At 50.7% G+C, this 20,613-nt stretch overlaps 1 protein-coding gene across 6 annotated transcripts in view; it reads left to right on the top strand.

Moving 5' to 3' along the window:
• The window catches only part of MSRA (methionine sulfoxide reductase A), a 386,587-nt gene that overhangs the window by 356,992 nt on the left and 8,982 nt on the right, over positions 1-20,613 (top strand). The gene's annotated exons all lie outside the window — the stretch shown is intronic.

The following is a 20,613-nucleotide window of genomic DNA, read 5'->3' as shown; positions in this document are numbered from 1 at the left end:
CTCTCTTGTTGCGGAGCACAGACTCCAGACGTGCAGGCTCAGTAATTGTGGCTCACGGGCCTAGTTGCTCCGCGGCACGTGGGATCTTCCCGGACCAGGGCTCGAACCTGTGTCCCCTGCATTGGCAGGCAGATTCTCAACCACTGCGCCACCAGGGAAGCCCCGCCAAGCTCTTTTAAAAAGGATAGCAGAGTGTTACTTTGGGGTGGTATTTGTAGTTACTTTGCTTTGCGACATAGAGTCAGTAGGGAATTTTCCAGACTTGAGGTTTAAACCCAGAGTTGTATTTTCCCTGCACTGCATGGCCCCGACACTGGGGGAGAGCTTGTGCCCTCCTCCCATTTGGGATATGTTGTTTCTGGGAAATCAGAGAGACCACCATGCCTACCTTGGCCCCTGAACCCACGGCCCAAGCATGGACCTCCAAGTTACAGAGTAGCTTCAAGTACCGTTTCCAAAAACCACAAGAGAAAACAGCTTCTGAGCAACCAAAAGAAAAGTCACCAAGTCCCTGCAGTCAAGCCAGGGCCCTCTACCCCGCAGGGCTCTGGTGTTAGGCCTCCACACGTATAAAGCCAGAGATTCTCCTTTACCAGCCCTTGCAAGTTAGAAGCCGCCCATTCAGATGTCTCGGGACTGGTTTGAGGAAGGCCCTCCGAAGGCACCAGTGAAGCCTCTGGAAGCTTGGCAGCCTGAGCAGAAAGAAACAGCAGCCAGCAGACCAGGGGAAGCCGATGTGAAAATTCCAGAAGGAAGGTGCCTCGCTGTGTGACATCCTGGGAGAAAAATGACGTTGACCAGCCAACAAGAAGTCCCCCTGTGCCGTGCGAGGAGGTGGGACGATGCCTTACACGCTTCAGCAAGCTAACCGTGCAGCAGCTGCAGGGAACCAGCCTCTAATAAATGACAGACACTTAAAGACACGGTGGGCAGGGGAGTACATACCTCACTTTGGAGAACTTGTTTATGAAAAGTGATAATATTAAAGGTTTTAATTTCACCTCACTGAAGTCAACTTTGTTTGCCTGGAACAAGATGCTTCAGAGGACCCGACCCCAGACCACGTCATCCTCTCGTGCTCGTTCCAACTTTCGGCTCACCTCCGACCCCTTGATGCGGGGGGGACGTCTCGCTGCCCGCGGGGCCAGGAAAGCGGAGTGTCACTGCCCTTTCTCCACAGACAGCGAGGGAGGGACCCTGGCGTGGGAGTCTCGGGCTCCCAGCTCCAGGGGAGAATTGCCCCGGAAGTTTTCCTGAATGCCTTTCTCCTGGGCCCCTGTGACAAGCGGCGGTCACGCCCGGTGCCGGGGAGGGAAGGGCATCGCTGTTCCTCCCGCCCTGCCCGCGAGGAAGTGATGAGAGGCGCGGGATTTCATCGCACCCCTTCCGAACTGGCATGGGCTTCAGAGTGAACAGTTGGCATTTCTGCGGGGACAGGCGGCGTGCTCCCTGCAACAGGCCATCGGGGTGGGGCTGCTCCCCCCCGTCACCTACGGGCTGCCACCAGCAGCTGCTCCCGACAGGTGCTCGGGCTCTCCGCGGCAGACGGCGACCAAGACGGACCTGTTGGCAGCGCTTGCTGCACGCCGCCCTCTCACCACACGCTGATGTGTGTACAGACACACGCCTGAGCGCGCGGCTTTGTTCTAGAGGGCCCAGCTTGGGGTTCGGGTGACGCCAGAGGGCTCATTCCAGGGGACACTCCTGGTCCCCGGGGGCCCCCCTTCGGTCGGAGACCCCTCAGTGTTCGGCCACCACGCGGTACGTGGCCTGTGCCCGCCCCCAAGCTCTGCCTTCTCCCTCCTGCGTGTGGCAGCCGCGTGTCTCCTCACTGGGGTGTTTGCCCAGGGTTCTGCCTGCTTCCCCAGGGCGCCCAGCGAGGCTTTGGGCTCAGCCTGGATGAGGCCCGCGAAGGCCAAGCTGCGGTGGCCACGGCACAGGACTCCAGAGCAGGGGCTGCGCCCCGCTTTGCTCCCGCCATCTGTATCCCAGAGTGTGGTCCTACGGACATAGGATGGGGACGCCTATGGGGGTCCCAAATGCACCAGGAGCCTCGTCTTCGTAAAATAGCAGGACACGTCTGTGCCCCGGTGCTGGGGACGGGACCAGGCGGCTCACCGTCAGGAGGGAGCCGGAGCGGTGAGCGGTGGGCGCTTCCAAGGGCCCCTTGGCGTGTGAGCGAGAGCCGCCCTCCAGCAGACCCGGCCCCGCCCCATGCCCCCCGAGGAGCAGGGCCTCACCAGGGCCGGCACCAGCGTCACTGCCCACAGCCTCCAGGAGCCCCCAGGAGCCCCCCTGCCCCGTGTTTGGGCTGCTCTTTCCAAACAGCTAACCAGCCAAGGCAACCAGATGAGGGTGACATCTGGCTTGAGACTGTTGCCAAGTCACTACTGTTCCATCCCTGACAGGAAGGAGGTGAGCTCTTTGTGCCAGATTCTTAAAGAGAGAGAGAGAATAAAAACGTGTGTTCCGTGCCCCGCATTTCTTTCTTCTCTTTACCCTGACACCTCAGCTGCCACTTTTCTTTCGCTGGAACTTGGACGCCAAGGACCCAATATCCATAACTATTTAGAGCAGACTTTTACCACCTGATGGCGATCAGGGCACTGGAGTGAATGATGTGAACGGGACTGGAGTGGCGCGATTTGAAGGTGAGCTCTGAGGGAAATACACACATACACACACACACACACACACACGCTCGTACACGTGTACAGGATGCATCATGAGGGGCAGAGGGTGACAGAGAGGAGCTATTCACAGTGTTTTCCGTGGTTAAGGCTCTCAGCAGCGAGTGCATTTCTAGTGAACTGAAAAGAATCAAGATAATATAATAGAAATGAAGGCCCATGTTCCCTGCGTTTTCATGGTATGGAGAAGAAATGTTAATGATTTTCACTGTATCCAGTTCTTTGTGGAGTGACAGGAACAGCCTGGTGCCTAGGCCAGGCTGGAACTAGAAGCAAGACCCATCCATTTGTGTGGGGCAGGGATAGCACAGAGGGACTGTATGAGCTCAGCCAGGGCAGCTAGAGAAAGTCCAGCTGGCAGGCTGAGTGTGGTACCCAACAGTCATGGCAGCTTGTTAGCTGTGTGACCTTGGGCAAGTTCCTTAACCTCTCTGAGCCTCTGTTATCCATCTGGAAAATGAGATGTTTTGTGAATTTCCAACAAACACCTCTACAAGGTGATATTGTCATTTTTATTTTAGAGATGAGAAAATTGAAGTACAGACAGGATAGGTGACCTGGCCAGGTCATGCAGGTAAGTGGGGTAGCCTAACAGGAAGAGAAAGCACAGAAAGGGGAGAGGCAGCGCTGGGGGGCCCAAGAGCAGGCAGTCTAGAACTTACCTCAGGAACATCAGGCAGCAGATGTGAGGCAGCACAGCCCAGGGTGTGTTGGCCCTGTCCCCTCTGCACTGGCAACGATACCTCGCTTACTTATCTTCAAGGCACCCACTTTTCCCTCTTGGCATAAATCAAGCCGATATCTTACTCCCAAACAAAAAAAATGTGTTATTTTTCACATGTGAGCTGTGTCTCCCCTGTTCCGTGCTTGTTCCTTTGATTTCTATGAAGCGTAGAGGGGGGGCGTTTCTTTATCCCTCTGAAACATGTTGTTTGGACCTACTTTTGTGGCAAACTGAGAACACCTAGAAATACATACAGTTCAAGGAACCAAGGTGAGATTTGTGCTGAGGACGGCCTTGAGTCTTGCCTTGTCAGATGTGACATTTTCTTTGTGTCGTTTGTGAATGTGACAGAGTTATGTATTTCACAATGTGGAGGTTGACGAAGCACCCCCAGCCTTTCTTCAGCTCCCCTTGGCTCCTGGTCAGGGTTGGGGATAGATTTGAGGGTCATGACGTCAGTCAGCAGGTCCAGATGTGGAGCTATAGCAACGGTCGAGGCAAAGGTTGGTGATGGCCCAGCCTGAGAAGTGTCACTGAGGATGGGGTGGACTCGTGCACCATTCAGATTGAAGTGTCAAGGTTTGCTTTATGAATATGATTTGCTGGGAGACATCAGCGAGGAGAGAGTTGACAATGGCAGTGAGATGTATGGCTTGGGGAATAGGTGGCTGGTTGTGTCGTGTACAAAGAGAGGGAGCAGGAGAAGACGAACAGCTTTGGGAGAGGAAGAAGAATGGCTCCAGTTTGGGCTGTGCCGTGTCTGAAGCTCTGGGAGGGTGCGTGGTAGGATTCAGTAAGGAAGTAAAGAGAAGGGTCTGGATCCCAGGAAATATGGAGAGTGAGTCATTCTTGGTCTAAACAGCACAATACCCAGAGTGTAGGATGGTTTGTATTTTTATCAAAATTCTTACTTGTTCATTGCATTTCTATTTTATGCCTATTCTGCCTCCTATGATGATTGCATTCTGAATCCGGATCAGATATCAGTACTGGGAGTTTTGTCACAGATCCCTTAAATCTTTAAGCTGCTCTGTCGATGCAGAGATTTTCTCAGTGGATTAATAGGATTGTAAAGAAGAGCCAGTAGACATAAAATTCTTTCTCAGAAGCAGTGGACACACTGACAAGCTTTGTTTCAGGGGTGATCCTGAGATCAGCAGCACAGCAGAAAATCTGTGTTGTCACAAGCAGGGAACTAGTTTAATGACAGGAATCAAAAGCCAGAGATAAATGGCCACAGCTCTGGGAGGAGAAGTATCAAAACGGAGGTTCTCAGGATCATTAACCCGGACCAGTCTTAATTGACATCCTTATAGTGATATTCAAAGGGGAATATGTAATAAAAACATTCAAGTTTTTAGATGAAGTTAATTTTTTCCATCATGTTGAAAACAGATAATATAAATATTCCACTGTGGGCAAGGTATATTGTCAGTGGACCTGAAATACTTTTTAGGTAAAAGGCAGCCACAGTGAGCGGTTAAGAACCAGGGGCTCAGGGGTCGGTCTGCCTGGGTTCGAATCCTGGCCCCCCACCTCCCTGTGCTGAGTCAGAGGGGCCGTCACGAGGATGGCACACGTGATGCACGCAGGGCAGTGCCTGGCACAGAGTAAGGGCTCAAGGGACGTCAGCTCTCAGCTCCTCTTCACCTCTGCTGCTCTCCCTGCACACACATTCTCTTCCTTGCCTGCCAGAAACACGGGATTTTCACTGGGGTCTTAATCGACTTCAGTCAAGATATTTCTTCATAGAGAAAATCAGAGGGAAAGAGATTATCCCCCGAGGACTGTGTCCAGGTTCTCCCCCAGGAGCACTGCCAGTGTCCTGCACGGCTGTGCAGCTGCGACACCCAGCGCTCGTGTGTGGACCAAGCCCCAGGACTCTGGTGCGGCAAGTCTGGTCCCCAGGCAGCCTCCGAAGTACCGAAAACCTGCATGGCATGTAAAACATGAAGCCACTCATTGGATGTGTCTGGGAAAACAGGCAAGGGTGAAATGAGGCTTCAGTTAGTAGGCTCTGGTTTTCTGACCTTCTGTGGGTGTAATCCCTGCCACTTCCCGCAGTGGGACATTCCAAGGGCTCAAAAAGATCATAATATCTTAAAAAATAACTAACACCGTATGAGCAGGGCTGCTGGAATGCAATATGTAATCTTATCTGTTCCTCAAAACAGCACTGAGAGGGAGGTCACTTATCCCCCTTTTGCAGAAGAGAAGGCCAGGCCTCAAGGTCACGTGGTTTGGTAGAGCCAGGAATAGAATTCAGACCCGTCTTGTCACTAACATCTATACAAACATGATCTACTTGAGAACCCCTGAGATACTGTAAGGAAGTTTTGATACTTGGGGATACAAAGTACTGCTTTAACTATATAGCGCCGTTGTCTTCATTGTCTTACCTCCGGGTTACATGGGCTCAGATCGCCTTCACCGGAAAACGTGCCGGTTATATGGTGGTGTTACCACATTGAAGTTGTATAATTAGCTTATGTTCCTGCCATCTTCTCTTGAGAGAGTTCCAGTTCTCCCACTGGTTCTGAGCCTTGAAGAAAATTTAAATTATGCTTTGGCAAAGAACACCCATAGCCTATTTCAGATTCCTTCTTTTTTATGTTCCCATTTCTTTTCTCCCTTCTTCTCTCCCTTCCTTTCTTCTTTCAAAAAAAAAAAAAAAAAAAAAAACCCTGACTGTACTTCACTGCTAAGAAGCTTAAACAACCTGAATAGAGAATCTTCATTAATCCAGACCCCTCCGTCTTATCTCCACTCGGGTGTCATTTGTTCCTTTGTGATTGTATTAGCAATTAGAAGAAATGAAGAGGCAAGAGTCCTCCAGTGATGCCTGCTTAGAAGTTGAGATGCAGTTGAAACTAGGAAGCAGCGCAGGTTCGTCACCTACAGCTCCTAGACCGCACACTGAGAGTATCACAGGGAACAGCCTTTTGTGGGCCATCCTCCCATTGACTTGCACTGTGTCAGCTTTAAGCCTTAGAGGAAACCAACAAAAGCTTCTTTTCTTTCTTTATTTAGCATCATCATATATTCTCTACCATGTGAGGCTGGAAGTGAAAGCATTAAAGCAAAATAGATCTTAAATGCATTTTCTCTTAGAGATTTTATTTTACTTCATAGTCCTATTTTTAGTTTCCTTTGATAATAAAAAAATTCCAATCATTTCATTCTTAGTCCTAGACAATACAGTGCAAGGTTATACATATTGCAGCCCCAGGAAGAATTTCTGCTTGCAAGCTGGCCAGCCTGTTTGCAGTTGACAGATGTAACCTGCTCCAGGGCAGAGGAAGTCTCAAGGGAGGTTTTAATTTCTTAATATTGAAATGAGCACAACTTTTATTGTCTTAATCAGTGAATAAAAAAACAATAAAGTTGCTAAGTCTCATTTTTTAAACTCAGTGTAAGAGGATTTTAAGAAATCACAATTGCCTTTTAAGTTACTGTTGAAAGTTAATTTTCTCTGTGTTCGAGAAGATTCTTGCAGTGGTTCTGCAGATAGACAGTTGTACTGCAATTACGTGAAACATTTTTCTGAGCTGCTCTGTGGACACCACTCCTCGGCAGGGAAAGGGTGTGTGCTAAGATGTGCAGAGTTGGTGTACTTTTGTCTTTGAAGAGAACATGACTTGGCTTTCATCGCATTTCATGAGCTCAGAATACTGAAGCATTCGTTTAAAATTGCAGTAGAAATCTTTTAATGCAAAGTGCATTCTTTCACAATATGTGCTACTTTAGGCAAGGGACTATATGAGGAATACTTCTGACCATAAATAAAGAAAGGATTTTCTAATGAGAATTAGTGGCCTCTATAAAGTCATAATAAACATGTTTCAACTGTTTGTCTGAACAAATAATTAATTTTATACACAAAAAGCTGATGTATTACATGCAGTCATTCTTATGTATTTCTCAATTTAATCCAACTTAAGACCACGTTTCTTAAAAACTAAAGTTCACCAGTTTCTGGGACCATATGCTAGTCAATTCTGGTTCCCTGGTACCTTGTATGGTGCCTTCATAGGGACACAATAAATGTTTCTTGAACTAAATTGAAAAAGAAAATTGCTTAAGATGCTATATGTGTGTGTGTGTGTGTGTGTGTGTGTGTGTGTGTGTAGAGAGAGATACAGACATTATATACAATATAAAATATGAAACAATATGTTACAGATGTGGAGCCAAGATGCTCATGGGAAACATAGAGTTTCAGGGTAGGGGTTGTGCCTTTGAAATCAAAATGCAACTTTAGAATATATATTCTCAAAACTCAAGAATAACAACAAGTAAATCAATTTAAAAATGGGTAAAAGATCTGAACAGACACTTCACCACAGAAGATATACAGAAGGCAAATAAGAACATTAAAAGATGCTTGACATTATTAGTCATTAGGGAAATGCCAGTTACAACCACCCTGAAAGACTGCTACACACCAGTTAGAAGGGCTAAATTAAAAAATAATGGCAATACCGGGTGCCGACAAGATGCGCGCAGTAGGAACTCTCAAACATTGCTGGTGGGAATGCAAAACGCTCCGGAACTTTCTTATCAAGTTCAATGTACATTTGTCACATGCCCCAGCAGTCCCACTCCTAGGGTTTTGCCTAAGAGAATTAAGACTTAGTTCAGACAAGCCCGATACCTGAATGTTCAGAGCAGCTTTATTCATAACAGCCCCAAACTGGAAACAACCCAGATGTCCTTCAGTTGATGAAAGGATGGCCAGACCGCAGTATGTATATACCTGAGAAAGCCCTGCTCTCTCACCTCTGGCTGACCTCAAAGCCCTGCACAGGTAGGGGAATTCCCTGGTGGTCCAGTGGTTAGGACTTGGTGCTTTCACTGCCGGGGGGCCCGGGTTAGGGTTAGGGTTAGGGTTATGGCTAGGCCCAGGTTCAATCCCTGGTCAGTGAACTAAGATCCCACAAGCCCTGCCGTGCAGCCAAAAAAACCCAAAAAGCCCTGCACAAGTAAAGAGAGAGAGAAAAGGCAGAGTTAAAAACCACTGTAGCATTGAAGCTGTGTTTGCTCCAACACACAGAGGGCCAAAGGGTAGAAGTCTCGTTGCTTCCCGATAGGTAAGGAACCCTGTGCCCAATCATTAGCTGACCAAGCAGAGACACCAGTGACACACATGAAAGGGAGCACACACTTTACAGAACTTGTCCAAGAAGTCAGTGAACAAATGAACAGCAGCTACAGCAACAAACTGAGGGGGAGGGTAGTCTGATTTTCAGTTACCACTATATTATTTAAGATGCCCAGTTTTCAAGAAGAAATTATGGGACAAACAAAGAAACACAGAAGTAAGACTTACTAGACAAAGACTTTAAATCAGCTATTGTAAATACACTCAAAGAACTAAAGGGAACCACGACTGAAGAATGAAAGGAAAATCTGAGAACAGTGCTCACCGACAAAGAATATCAATAAGGAGATAGAAATTGCATTAAAAAAGAGAACTAAATAGAAATTGCAGAATTAAATATAACTAAATAAAAATTCAAAGGTACAATAACTTAAGCAGAAACAAAATCACTAAAGGTGCTGAGTTGGTGGAAGAAAGAACAAAGTTAGGTTACTTGGAATCAGAATTGTCCAGTCTGAGCAGTGGAAATGAAAAAAAAATAGTCACAACTCTGAGACTATTCTAAAAACCACTGAAGTGTCAACTTCAAAAGGCTGAACATTATGGTATGTGGACTATATCTCAATAAGATAGTTATTTGAAAAAAAAGAAGCACAGTTTAGAAAAGGCTCTGGAACACATGGCTCAGAGAGACAACATGGGTAACAGAAGGGTGACGTCCTAGTTGAATCCTCTCGTTTTACAATTGGGGAAACGGAGGCGCAGACCCAGACAGGTGAAACAACCTGCCTAGTGCTTGAGGTGTGATCGACAGGAACTCTTTACCCATTTTACAGTCATGGTGACCAGCCAACCCAACTGACCGCAGACTTCCCTAGTTCTAACACTGACAGCCGCGCATCCTGAGAAGCCCCTGGTCCTGGGCAAATCAGGATGGTTCAGTTCACACTGGGACAAATATTCTTTCCTGAGGCTCTGAATCCCTGAAATTCATACGCAAATGAGAGATGGTGGTACTCAGGAAAGTTCCTTTGCCTTGCTGAACTCAATGTTCTAAACTTAAGCAGCTGGCATTTTGCTTTAAGTTCTTTTCTATTCAGCCTTTCAGAATGAAGGATCTTTCCTTTTAAAGAAATCTGCATTTCATCCACAAGGTGAAAGCCAGTGTCCTTGGCTTCCTTGAAAAGTGACAAGTGGATTCTTTTGTATACTAAACGCTAAGGATATAACAGAAACAGAGGTTGTCGTTAATTGATTTCAGATATGAAAAAGCAGATGATAACCCCTTAGAGATATATTCAGAGGAGAGGGGGAGAGGGAGAGAGATGCATTTCCTGTAAAACTAAAAGCCATGAAAGGAAACCTTGTATAGGAAAAGTCACTTGAATTCCATTTCAAAACCAGCAGACCTCAAAGGCAAGGGAAAGCAGCAGTCCTTGAACGTGTGACGGATGTCGGTCCCCTCGTGGCTGCCGGAGCCGCTGCCGAAGCCAGAGCAAACGGGCAGTGGCACGTTTCAGCCACACAGCTCTGCGCCTCTCCCCCTGGCCTGCAGCTGGGGTGCCCAGCTCAGCCCCCCTCCTTTCCAGGCCAGGGCTGCCACCCAGCCCAGCCTGACACGGGGCTCCTCCTCTCAAGGCACTCAGTAGAAAATGAGGAAGGACCCAGTTCCTCTTGCCCCCAGGAAATGGTGCTTGGAAGTTATAAGGTATGGGGAGGTGAAGGACGACAACTGAGTCGTGGAAAAATGAGCCGTAGCCACCTCCTTCCCATCGTCCCCACCTTGGCTCGCTTTGCCTTAAAGCCGTGGCCGCGGCCAAGCAGATGGAACTGAGAGGCATCTGCCGGCTTTGCCTTCCTCTAATCCTGTAGAGTGTGTCCACGTGTCCCTGTGATCGCAGGGCAGCGGATGGACAGAAAGTGTGTAGCTGGGTTACCTTAAATGGGAGCAAACAGAAAAATAGGCCATAAACTTGATGCCTCCAAAGGCCTCTCCCCCCATCCGCTTTCATCTCTTCCTGCTGTTCAGCTGAGCCCCTTTCAGCTTTCGCCCGCTCCCCATCCAGGCCCTTCAGCACCCCTCAAATATGCCTCATGACCCCCGCCCTCCGGGTACTCGGAGCAGACCCATCACTGCCCTCACAGCCACCATCGTGAGCTTCCCACATCAGCATCCACCTCCTTCAGGAGCCCTCTTCCCAGCTGGACTGGTCTTTCCTTCCTCCACAGCCTCAGTGGAGTCTGCACCTCCAGTGTTCCAGCACATTCCCTCTGCCTTCACGTGCAGGTACGACCTGTCTCCTCTAGCAGAATTCTGACCTCCTGATGTTGGACAGTGGTCCTCTGCACTCCCCAGCCTGTGGGCGCGGCTCCCATTTTGCCACCTGTCAGCCATCACTCCGCACCCTCAGGCCATCCCATCCTCATCATGTGACCTGACTCCCTGCCTAAACCATAAACTCCTTGAACGCAGGGAACTTTTCTTCCTCAGTCCGGCCTCACAAGCACCTGCTACGTACATAGTAGGCACTTAGGGTGTGATTGCTCGCATGCCCGTCATTATTCCTGCTTTAGAGGTTGTCTTATTCACCTCTCTGTCCCTAATGTCTAGCACAGTACATGGCGCCTAGCAAATGCCCCACCATGGTTGCTGAAATTAGTTAATTAAGTCAAATTGGAGAGTTAAAAAAGACTTATTTGCGGGGAAGTTGCACGACTGGCTCGCGTGAGCAGTGCCTGCCTTCCCGGATCTTTCAGCATCACACCCCGCACCAGGGAAAACCCGGGTCTGTAATAGAGGAGATAAAGTATTCCGTGTGGGGACTTGCTCCAGATTGTCACTGCCTCACAGCAGGGCCAGCTGGGAGCAGTGCCGCTGCTGTGGCAGAGGGGAAGCACGACACTCATGCTGGTGCCAGACGGTTTCTTCCCAGGAGGAACGTCAGTCCCCTCCTCTCACATCCTGGTGATCAGAGCAGGTCACACGGGCAACCTGACATCAAGAGGGAGGGCAAGGGATGTCGGTGACCATGAACGCAGTCTGCCATGCTTGTCTGCTAGAGCACAGTTTCTCAAATCCATGCACGTGGATCGCCTGGAGACGGTTTTAAAACTCAGATCCTGATTCAGTAGGTCCGGGAAGGGAGCCAGATTTTGCATTTCGAACAAGCTGCTGGCCCATCGTCCGCACTCTGAGGACCAGGGGGAAAGCTTCGAATCCTTACTGGCCAAACCGAACTCCTTCCCTGTCCCCTTCTCTGCAGAGACAGAACTCGGCTCGTAGCTCTATCATTTTGTGTTGCAAACCAAGAAAAACCTCTTTGCCAGCCAGCAGACACTTGTGGTTTACCTCACAGGCAAGGGGGACACAGAGGAGTAAATAATGAAAGTCATTAATAGCTCAACACAACTGCAGAGTCTGGGGAAGGACAGAGCACAGGATGCTGCAGCTGTTCTAAGAAGCCAGAATCCTTCCATCCAGAGGCCACCATTTGCATAAGCAGGTTTGGTAAATGGACCAAATTAGACCTAATTGTGTCACCTCTCTGTCTCCTGTGCCTCCCATGGTTTCACGGAGCTGGGAAGGGTCAGTGCAGCTCTGACTGGGCCTCATAGAAGCTTCAGCCCCATCGAGCACCCTCCTCGTCTGTGTCACGTCTCTGTCCCAGGATCTCCTGCTCGCCCTTGCAAGTGCTGACGGCCACTGAGGGGTTGCAGGGGGTGGTGCCCATGGGCCCAGCGCCTGGAGCTCCTGTTGTCCCAGGGTCCTCCCTGGCACCGGAGGCGGGCAGCCTGTCCACCGCCTCCTTGTGGCTGAAGCTGAACCACTGTGGGCAGTGGCAAACCTGCTCCCCACGCAACTGCAGTTGCATGGTGCTGAGCTGCCAACACACGTGCCTCTGCTCAGCTCAGAAGAGATGCTGTTTTTCTTTCGAGTAGTTTTATTTAAAAGCCATGCCAGTCACTTTATATCCTTTCTCCGAAGTTTTGATTGATGGCAATCTGGTCAGCCAGAAGCTGCCAATGGAATAAAACTGCTGACTTGGGCATTGGCATTGGCTGAGCTTATTAAACCTGCACGGGTGTGTGGGGTGTGTGTGTGTGTGTGTGTGTGTGCACGCATGCACGCACAGGATGGAAACATAGCACGGAATTCGATGGAGTTAGATCTGGAACGAACTGAAGGGCCCTCAGTTCAGAAGGGCAAAGTAGGAACCAAGAAGGGGCTGTGCCTGTATATGCTCCCTGCTGCCACTAGAGGGCAGAGTGCAGGCCAGCATCAGGGTCTCTTGGGTCCTGCCGGGAGCCTTTTCCTCTAAAGGAGAGCTGGTTGGCCTTCGGGGCAGCAGTCTCAGGTTGATCTGTTAAAAGCCAAACCAAACCCTAATTTCCTGTGGACTCAGTATCATAAACTGGATTTCAGTTCTAGGACACTACTTTCTTACCATTAAAATATCTTTAAAAAATGATCATAAAATAAAATGAAACACACTTACACTTTACAAATAATTACATAAAAACCGAACACTTAAGGTAAGGCTAATTTCTTTTGGTGGGTGGGGGAGACGGGGTTTGATCAGACTTAATGAGGCTTTTAAAAATATGCATCTGATGAGGGTTGAACTCATCAGGTACCTTCTCCCTTCCTGGTGACTTTCTCATTGTCAACAGAGCCATTTCTCATTGGGCCTTCAAACTGTCTTGAAAATGCTCATTGCCCATTGGACATGCCACCGGCATGTTCCAGCGCCCTAAGAAGGGGGGATGGGCAGTTGCCGTGATGACTTTTTGTGTCCAAAGGTTCTGAATACAGGGCCCACGGGTGGACTCCAGAGGGTCATAGGATACTTTGAAATTATAAGCAAATATTTGATCGTGAGTTTATGTGGGAAGAATGTCCATAGTGTTTATCAGATCCTCGAGGGAATCCATGACCCGCCCCCCAAGATGTTAAGATCCACTATCATAAATTGGGGTTTCTTTTTTATGATGATATATTTTCTGAAAAGAGAAGGTGTCCATAGGTCACTCCATCTAACATGGGAGTTGAATGTATATCACTTGGCATTCTCATGTGCACTTGTATTCACATACGTGTGAGGACACACTCACATGCAAATGTGTGCATACATCCTCACCCACACATGTGTGTACACACACGTGTGCCAGTGTCTCTAGAGCCACCCCCCTCACCCCTCCCTGTCCTGCTCTGTAGAGTTCCAGCTCAAGGTTCCTGGTGGGTTCATACTGACCTTCTGTACCTCAGACACGTGTGTGGCAGGACAGGGCAGACTCAGCTCCCTGGGGTCTCACCCATCCTGTATTTCCAAATTCCCGGGACAGCATGTATGTGGGAAGGAGCATGAAATCCAGAGCCAGACAGATCTGGATTCTTATCCCAGACCCACCACCAACTCTCCAGGCACATGAATTTGAGCGTGATTCTTAACCTCTTTGAGTTTCCTTGTGGGTGGAGTCAGAATAACTATTCCCCCACCCCTACAGGATTCCTAGCATGATGAAATGAGAAAATGAAAGACAGGGCATCCTAAGCTTGCGTCTGCCCCTTTGGAGGGCCCTGCAAGCCCCTCCTCTGACATCCATCAGAAAATCAATGTGGAGCCTAGCATTTAACATGCAAACTCTGCTTTCCTGACACTTCGAGTAGGTCTTCTGCCATCTCTTGGAATCAGGTGATACTTGGAAAGTTTGTGGAACTCAGTATTTTGTGGGGGGTCATTTATCCCTCTGAGTGGATGGGAGGCAGGCAATGCCAGCTGTCTATCAGGGGGCCTTAGAGGAGCTCTCTGATTGGCCCTCCGTCTTTACAATGCAGTCATTGATAGGTGGCATCAGTCGAGGTGGGACAAGATAAAGAATAACCAAACCACATGTTTGCAGCAAGTCTTTTTACTGTTGAACTCCTTTTGCACTTCCTTGGAGGAGATTAACGTCAAAACAGCAGGCAACTGATAAAAACAAGCCAGGAAGGATCTGTGTAACTGTCATGGGGTGGGCTTGTCATGCAGCAAGCTGTGTTATTTGACAGCTAAAAAAAAGCGATGAGAAGCAACCAAGTGTCCATTGATGGATGAAGGCGTAAACAAAATGTGATACATACATACAACAGAATATTATTCAGCCTTGAAAAGGAAGGAAATTCTGACACAGGCTACAACATGGATGAACCTCAAGGACATTATGCTGAGTGAAAGAAGCCAGTCACAAAAGGACAAACACTTTAGGATTCCATTTATGAGTACCTAAAATAGTCAGATTTACAGAGACAAAAAGTAAAATGGTGGGTATGAGGAACAGTGGGGAGGGAGGAATGGGGAGTTGTTATTTAATGGGGACAGAATTTTAGTTTTGCAAGATAAAAAGTTCTGGAGACTAGTCACGCAACAATGTGAATGTACAAAACACTACTGAACTGAACACCTGAAAATGGTTAAGATGGAGAATTTGAAGTTTATGTGCATTTTCCCACAATTTTAAAGAAAGTCAGTGAGATGACCAAGAAATATGTCACATGTTTTGAGTTCCAGGGATGTGAGCAGGGTGGGGAGAGTATGATCCAAATATAGGTGTCTAGGTCTCTTTTGGATCTTTTGAAATAGTGACCTGTCCCTCTCTAAGGGGAGGGTAGCTCCTTCATCTGGCCACGGTGGTTGTGTAGCAGTGCTGGAAATAGTCAGGGGACGGGTTCTCGTCCTGTCACTGATGAGTGGCTCTGGGCAAGCCTCCTCTCTGCCTGCGCCTTGGTGTCCTGCGCTGAGAAATAAGAGGATAATTCTCCCCTCTTCAGTCAGTGAAAGCCTCGCGTGGACTACGGAGCGTGCGGAGGCCCTTTGGAGACACTGCAGTTCAGGACGAACATAAGGACTTGGGATTGAGGCTGCTTCTCTGCCCTGATACACTTCTCGCCCTACCTGTTGGTGCTCCAGCGCGGCCTGCACTGCTGTGGCCTCCAGGCAACATTCAGGGTGGCCTCAGAGTCTGTCGTTTCCATGCAATACGCTGAGTATCCCTGGGCACCTGGAGAATCTCAGCGACGCTAACAGTGAGCTTGTTAGCGGGTTGCAGTAAGCAGAAAGGTCACGTGTTCATTAATTTTATTAAAAGAAAGGCTTCCTGCCGGCAGCCCTGGAAGGGTGGGTTGGGCCCAGGACACTCCCGCTGGCAGAACATCTGTAAGGGAACGGCCTGGCCACCTCTTCCACAGGCTGGGGCTGGAGACACCGCTTGGGAGCTGGGAGCTCTGCCCCAGCTTATTGACCCCCCACCTCTTTTTCCTGCTCCACAGAGATGGGCTGTGCAGCTGTAGAAGTAGGGCGTGCCCGCGGGTGGAGATGGAGGCCTGCCTAAGGAGGGCAAGATGGTGGGCTCCTTTCCCCCAGGGTGGGCATTGATGGGAAAGTAGGTCAGGACTACCACGTAGTCAGAATGTGCCAGGATGCTCTGCGCCATCTTGGACTCTCATCATAGCACATTGAGGGAAGTATTGTGCCCATTTTACAGATAGAAAAGCTGCTTCCGGGAAGAAAATGGTAAGAGAATAAAGGCATAGGAGGCTTCCTGGGGTCATCTAAGAAAAGGGTGAGGTAAGAGTCTGTGAGAAAAGCATCTGATCAGTTCCACTAGGCACCCCTCCCACAAGAGATCCTGAGCCAGGTGTCACACTGATGTGCGTTATTTCACGTTAGACCCCACTTAACTTCCTTCTTAAAAATCAGCAAAAAAAGTAAAAATAAAAATAAAATGCAACAAACAAGGAGCTCTAGATAACTGTTTTGGCGTCAACAAGAGTGGAAGGTAGAAAAATGAGGGCCGGGGGTGGGGGGCAGTTAGGCCCGGTAACTCCTCCTCGGGGGCTGGTCCTGGTGAGGAACCGAGCAGAGCAAGCGGGCGTGGAGGGCTGCCTGTCTGAGTGGCAGTGGGTGAACAGCCCTGGAGCCTGGAGTGACGAAGGATGAGTTGGGCCTGGGGTTTGACCAGCGAGAGAGGGTGTTTCCTGGAGGCATGTGACGGGGGTTTGGGCCATCTGCGGGGGTCTCTTTGACCTCACGCTCTGCACTCCGTTTCAAAGGTGGCTCTGTAGAGTCTGAAGGAAGAACACAGAGTCTCCTGGGGCGACGTCAGCCCGGTCTGGAGGTAGGGCCCGCTAGCCTGGGGGCCCCCAGGGATGCATCCTGAGAGGTTGGCTGTGCTTGAGGCCAGAGCGTTTGCTGCAGCTGCTTTCAGCTCTTTATCTGCCATGATTTTCCTATGGGCAGCCCACTCTCATGGGTACAGCTTCCTTTTTATAAGATACCAGGAACCTCTGTGGGTGATGTGATTCATCATTTCTATAATCAGGACTGGCCTATCATCGGTGTGGTCCCTGTCGTGGACGATGGGGGAGGCCACACATGTTCCAGCTCTCCTGACACTCCCTTCCCTCCCACACGAGTGGGCAGGTGAGCGGGAATGATGCGAGGATTGGGGTAGCCTTCCATCTGCCCTAATTCATGAAGGAAAAGTAAGCTACAAACAACGACACAGCCGTTATCAGTCACAAATTACTTATGACACCCCCAGTAACTGATTGGGGACCTGGCGTACGGAGATGCTGTAGGAGAAGGGTCTGGAGACTGAGGTGCACCCATCAACACCAGCACAGCTTGGGCATGAGGCCAGATTGACCACTGGACTTTGGGGGCCAGAGGGACCATCTGTAACCCGGTCTTCATCGCCCACCTCCTGCTGCTCCGCCATCACCTCAGTCACCCCCGCCCCCAAAGAGTGAAAGGGCTTTTTCAGGAGCTGCAGGTGATGCTGAGGCCATCCGTCTGTGGAAGATGATTGGCTGTCTCTCCACGGACACGGCCGCTGCAACGCATGGTCTAAAGAGTAAACCCGTCCTGGGGAACTGGCCGAGAGTCTGTGACAAGGCAAGTGACGGACAGACTCAGCTTCCTGGTCCCCGAGCTCCTCCTCGCTGCTCCTTCCCAGGTCCTTCCCAGGTCCCCAAGGAGGTGCTTTGGCTTGAGGCAGCAGCAGGGACACAGATGGAAACCCGAAGGTTAAGAGGAGCGCCAGGAGATCCCCAAGACTCGTTCACTCGTTTCTTATGTTGATACATTAAGCACTGAGATGAGGTAGAGAAACAAGACAGTCCATACTGTCAAGGAGCACGCGGTCCAGCACTTGTAATGCCAGAGGGGAGGGGAAGTGGATAATTACGATGCGATGTCTCAAGCGCCATAAGGGGTGGTAGTGTTGTGGGAGCCTAGAAGATGGAGTAACTTCAGCCCTAATGAATCAGGAAAGGTTTTATACAGGTGGGGACATTTGACCTGGGTCCTGAGAGGTGGGTAGGAGTTCGTGCCATAGAGAAGAGGGAACATTCTAAGGAGGTCACAAGGGAATGGAATGTTCAGGAAATATGTAGGGGTCAACACGACCCAAGAAAATAGTACACAGAGAGGGAAAGAAAAGAGCTAGAAAATGGGGAGGGAGTGAGGCTGAGGAGGTGGGGTGGGACCCAGCAGGAAGAGGGAAGGGCCTGCAGGTTCTCCCAGGGATCAGGGTTTAAGGAGGAGCTCTTACCAGCATCCGGCTCTCCCAGCAGCTCTAGGGTGTGTGTGTGCGTGTGTGTGTCTCCGGATGCCAGTGAGGAAGCAGAGGGCCGGGGCTCTGGGAAGGAGGGAAATAGAGACAAGATAGGGTTTTCGTTTTCCCACTTCCTCTGTTTTACATCCAGTTTCTTTTGGGCGCTTTTGTCCCCCCTTCCCCAGTTTCAGAGCGAGGTTGAGGACAGCCCCGTGCTAAGTGAGGCCTCAGCCTGGAGGCTGCTGGCCCAGTGCACGGGGGCGACGTCCACCGCAGAGCAGACGTGGCCAGAATGTCCCAGCCTAATGGGAGGTGCAAGAGGGCAGCGTGTGGGTCTGTCTCCTGCGGGTTTTCATCGCTTTTTAGTCTCGGTTTTTCCTGCCATCTGGTGGTGGAGCCTGGTACTGCACGCCCCCTCCCCACACCTCCCTTCCCGCTGCTCCCGGAAGGATGCTGCCCTGGGGTGGTCGTGGGCAGGGGTCGCTCGGAGCCGGCGTGAGAGGGGGAGGGGAGCCGGGCAATAGCGCCCACTGGCGCCGGCCTCCCTGCCTCGGGGAAAAGAAGCTTCTGGAGACGGCGGCTGCGGCCTCCAGGGCCTCGGGAAGGCCGTCCTTGTTCGTACCAGGAGGATGGCCGTTTGTGAGGGAGACAGATGCGGGCAGGCGGGAGGGCGGCGAGTGGGGAGGAGGCCCGCGGAGAGGACTCGCCGGGATGAGGTCACTCCCGAATCGAAGTCTGACCAGACAGTTAACCAGTCCCGGGTCCTCGTGCTCACGCAGGTTCTGGTTCCGGAAAACATTCCTGGCACTAAACGCCATGTTCATCGCGGTTCATCACAGAAACAGAAAGTGTTGGAGATATTTTAAGCGGGGCGGGTTTCACAAAGGGAATTTGGTGCTTCCAGAATCATTTGAAAGGCTGTTGGAGTGAAGGTCAGGGAACAGCACCTCTGGATTTCAGGGTGCCCAGAAGTTACAGAAGTGGCTGGAAATCATTGCGATGGCTTTGACTGCCCGCAGCACGGGAGTGAATGATTCTCAGGGGCAGCTGTCAGAGCCCCAGGTCTGCTCTCTGCCGTGCTCGTGCCCGTCCCCACAGCTGCACCTGGCCGATAACAGCTTCTCCGTGGATTTACCCGCCAGCTGTCACGTGCCCTTCTCCCGTCAGTGGGATCTAAACCGGGGCGCGGCTGGCGGTGAGATGTGGCAAATGCAGTTTCCCAGCTTGCAGCCAATGCAATAGCAGGGCGAGCCGAGGATGTCAGGGGCCAAGACGCAGTATCGGACACAGACTTTTAAATATGGACAATAATAACAGCATCAATACTTCCTTCAGACGGCTGCTGTGAGGCTGGAGTTAACCCAGAGCGTGGCATGTGGTAAACCCTCGATAATTGCTCGCTTACAAAAAACTGTCAAAACTGAAGTCAGAATGGCTCCCCATTCTCCTTTCTAACCCTTGTAAAGAAACTGGCCGCCTCTGAGCTGCGGGGTCCAACCTGCCCGCCTTAGTGAGGATCCTTCCTTTACCCCTCCTGGGCCTGCCTGGCGTCAGATCCGCAGTCAACCTCATTCTGGCTCAGAGGGCTGGGAGGAGATTCAGGAAGAAGGTGAAGGTTCTCAGGGAAAATCAGTGACTCGTGCTGAGTATTAAATTGGATTCCCTGTGCTGTGCCGATTTGAGGACTTCATCTTAAATGGACCAACGACAGTCAGAGCCTGGTCAGTTCCGTCATGAAAACACAAGTTGGGGCTCAGCTGCGCACCCCTGTCCAAAATGGAATCAGTGAACCCGGGTCGAGTCTCTGCTGCTTTGCACTCAGATACTCTGAGCAGCCTGTACCGGGAAAGAATTAGGGCACAGCTGAAATCCAAAAGGGAAAGGAAACGGGCTAAGATCCACGGGGAACAATGACTAGTTCTTCATCCGTCTCCTGCCCCAAATAGCTCCGCTCTCCTCCCCCACTGGTGTTTACATGTGTTCCTTGCCTGGCAGCAGATGCCACCAGGCCTTAAACTGGGTCACAGAGGGTGGTGAGGAGCCGACCAGGCCCTCAGGCCACGTCCTCCCCTGCCCTCACTGCCCAGAGGCTCCAGGCTGGAGTGGCAGAGCCCGGACCCCAGGTGGCCCCTGCCCTCCAGGGCATCCTGGCAGGGTCCCTGCTGCCCAGAGCCACAGCCGGCGAGGGGGATCCTCCGTCCAGCCTGTGAGGGGGCAGAGGGGTCGGCGCTGGGTGCGGCTGCAGCCTCCCCGCCCCCTCCTGCCCTGCCATCCCCTCTCACCGCAGCCGGGCGCGCATCCCCTCAGGGACCCCAGCCGCCCCCGGGCAGCCGGGAAGCCACACGGCCCTGCTGCTTCCCCTGGAAACAGGGTGGCTTCACACAGACCCACAGGGCCCAAACCAGGGCTCCCCACACCCACGGGGGCAGAGGTGGTATGGAGGGTAGAGCATAACTTACAGTCAGAACCAAACCCAATCAAACCCAACCCGGATTTCAGACCCC

The sequence above is a fragment of the Balaenoptera musculus genome, chromosome 6, assembly GCF_009873245.2.
Source record: "Balaenoptera musculus isolate JJ_BM4_2016_0621 chromosome 6, mBalMus1.pri.v3, whole genome shotgun sequence".
Classification (NCBI taxonomy): domain Eukaryota; kingdom Metazoa; phylum Chordata; class Mammalia; order Artiodactyla; family Balaenopteridae; genus Balaenoptera; species Balaenoptera musculus.
Note: the sequence above shows the minus strand (reverse complement) of the source record. Positions and strands in the feature narration are given on the sequence as shown.